A 3,036-nucleotide genomic window follows, 5' to 3' on the forward strand; every position below is an offset into this window, starting at 1 on the left:
CTGGGCAATTACGGAGTTTCAGCTCCTCCCCAAAGATTTCTATGGGTAGAGATCTGGAGACTGGCTAGGCCACTCCAGGACCTTGAATGCTTCTTACGAGCCACTCCTTCGTTGCCGGCGGTGTGTTTGGATCATTGTCATGCTGAAGAACCCAGCCACGTTCATCTTCAATGCCTTCTGATGGAAGGAGGTTGTTGAGCAGATCTCCGATACATGGCCCCATCCATTTACCTCCCCTCAATACGTTGCAGTCGTCCTGTCCCCTTTGCAGAAAAGCACCCAAAGAATGATGTTTCCACCTCCCATGCTTCACGGTTGGGGATGTGTTTCTTGGGGTTGTTACTCATACTTCTTCTTCTCCAAACACGGCGAGTGGGAGTTAGACCAAAAAAAGCTCTATTTTTGTCTCATACAGACCACATGACCTTCTCCCATTCCTCCTCGTGGATTCATCCAGATGGTCATGCAAACTCAGGACAGGCCTGGACATGCACTGGCTTAAGCAGGGGACCTTAGCGTGCGCTGCCAGGATTTTTAATCCATGACGGCGTAGTGTGTTACTAATGGTTTCTTTGAGACTGTCGGTCCCACTCTCTTAGGTCATTGACCAGGTCCTTTGCCGGTAGTTCTGGCTGATCCCTCACTTCCTCATGGGATCATTGATGCCCACGAGGTGATCTTGCATGGAGCCCCAGGACCGAGGGTGATTGACCGTTTCATTCTTGAACCTTCCATTTTCTAATATTGCGCCAACAGTTGTTTCCTTCCTCACCAAGCTGCTGGCCTATTGTCCTGTAGCCCATCCAGCCTTGTGCAGGTCTACAATTTTTATCCCTGATGTCCTTACACAAGCTCTCTGGTCTTGCCATGTGGAGAGGTTGGAATCTGTTTGATTGGTGTGTGGACAGTGTCTTTTATGACAGGTAACGAGTTCAAACAGGTGCAGTTAATTACATGTAATGAGTGGAGAACAGGAGGGCTTCTTAAAGAAAAACTAACATGTCTGTGAGAGCCGGAAATTCTTACTGGTCTTGGTAGGTGATCAAATACTTAAATGTCATGCAAATAAAATGCAAATAATTACTTAAAAATCATACAATTGATTCTGGATTTTGTTTTAGATTTCCGTCTCTCACAGTTGAAGTGTACCTGATGATACAAATTTACAGACCTTCTACATGCTTTGTAAGTAGGAAAACCTGCAAGTAAGGCAGTACCAATCTTAGATCCACTGTATGGTGTTTTGTTTTAGCAATGCCTACCATGTTGAATATGTTCTGATCTGAAAGGGATGTATTAGCATTAGTTGATGGTGAATGAATGCAACTCTATTGTTCAATATCTATGATTTATTATCATTACCATGATGGCTTGGGTTATAGAAAATGTAACAAATGGAGAATAGACAACCAATGTCACAATGAAAACACTAATTAAAATGGTTTAGGGGCTCCCGAGTGGTGCGTGGTCTAAGGCACTGCATCGCAGTTGCTACCTGTGCCACTAGAGATCCTGGTTCGAGTCCAGGCTCTGTTGCAGCCGGCGCGACCGGGAACACAGTGCACAAATGGCCCAGCGTCGTCCGGGTAAGGGAGGGTTGGCCAGCAGGGATGTCCTTGTCCCATCACGCTCTAGTGACTCCTTGGGCGGGCAGGGTGCATGCAGCTGACACGGTCGCCAGGTGTACGGTGTTTCCTCCGACACATTGGTTGTGCTGGCTTCCGGTTAAGCGGGCATCGTGTCAAGAAGCAGTGCGGCTCTCGTGAGTCCGTACGGAGTTGCAGCGATGAGACAAGACTGTAACTACCAATTGAATACCATACATTTCGGGAGAATAAATAAATACAAATGGTTTGATAATGTCCTCTTGATATGATGGGTAGGATCATCGGTGAATGGTAACTGATTCACACATTCTGAAATGAGCTGGCATTATTTCAGCCAACACATTAGACTAGACAGAAATACACTAGAGCTCACAGAATGCATATTTAGCCAACACATTAGACTAGAACAGAACACACTAGAGCTCACAGAATGCATTATTTCAGCCAACACATTAGATGAACAGAACACACTAGAGCTCACAGAATGCATTATTTCAGCCAACCCATTAGACTTGAACAGAACACACTAGAGCTCACAGAATGCATTATTTCAGCCAACCCATTAGACTTGAACAGAACACACTAGAGCTCACAGAATGCATTATTTCAGCCAACCCATTAGAATAGAACAGAAACACTAGAGCTCACAGAATGCATTATTTCAGCCAACACATTAGACTAGAAACACTAGAGCTCACAGAATGCATTATTCAGCCAACACATTAATAGAACAGAACACACTAGAGCTCCAGATGCATTATTTCAGCCAAACACATTAGACTAAAACACACTAGAGCTCACAGTAATGCATTATTCAGCCAACACATTAGACTAGAAACACACTAACTCACAGAATGCATTATTTCAGCCAACACATTAGAATAACAGAACACACTAGAGCTCACAGAATGCATTATTTCAGCCAACACATTAGACTAGAACACACTAGAGCTCACAGAATGCATTATTTCAGCCAACACATTAGAATAGAAACACACGAAATAGCATTTTTCACCAACACATTAGAATAGAACAGAACACCAGAGCTCACAGAATGCATTATTTCAGCCAACACATTAGACTAGAACACACTAGAGCTCACAGAATGCATTATTTCAGCCAACACATTAGACTAAACACCACTAGAGCTCACAGAATGCATTATTTCAGCCAACACATTAGACTAGAACACACTAGAGCTCACAGAATGCATTATTTCAGCCAACACATTAGAATAGAACACACTAGAGCTCACAGAATGCATTATTTCAGCCAACACATTAGACTAGAACACACTAGAACTCACAGAATGCATTATTTCAGCCAACACATTAGACTAGAACACACTAGAGCTCACAGAATGCATTATTTCAGCCAACACATTAGAATAGAAACACACTAGAGCTCACAGAATGCATTATTTCAGCCA

Source organism: Salvelinus sp. IW2-2015, linkage group LG19 (assembly GCF_002910315.2).
Source record: "Salvelinus sp. IW2-2015 linkage group LG19, ASM291031v2, whole genome shotgun sequence".
NCBI lineage: Eukaryota > Metazoa > Chordata > Actinopteri > Salmoniformes > Salmonidae > Salvelinus > Salvelinus sp. IW2-2015.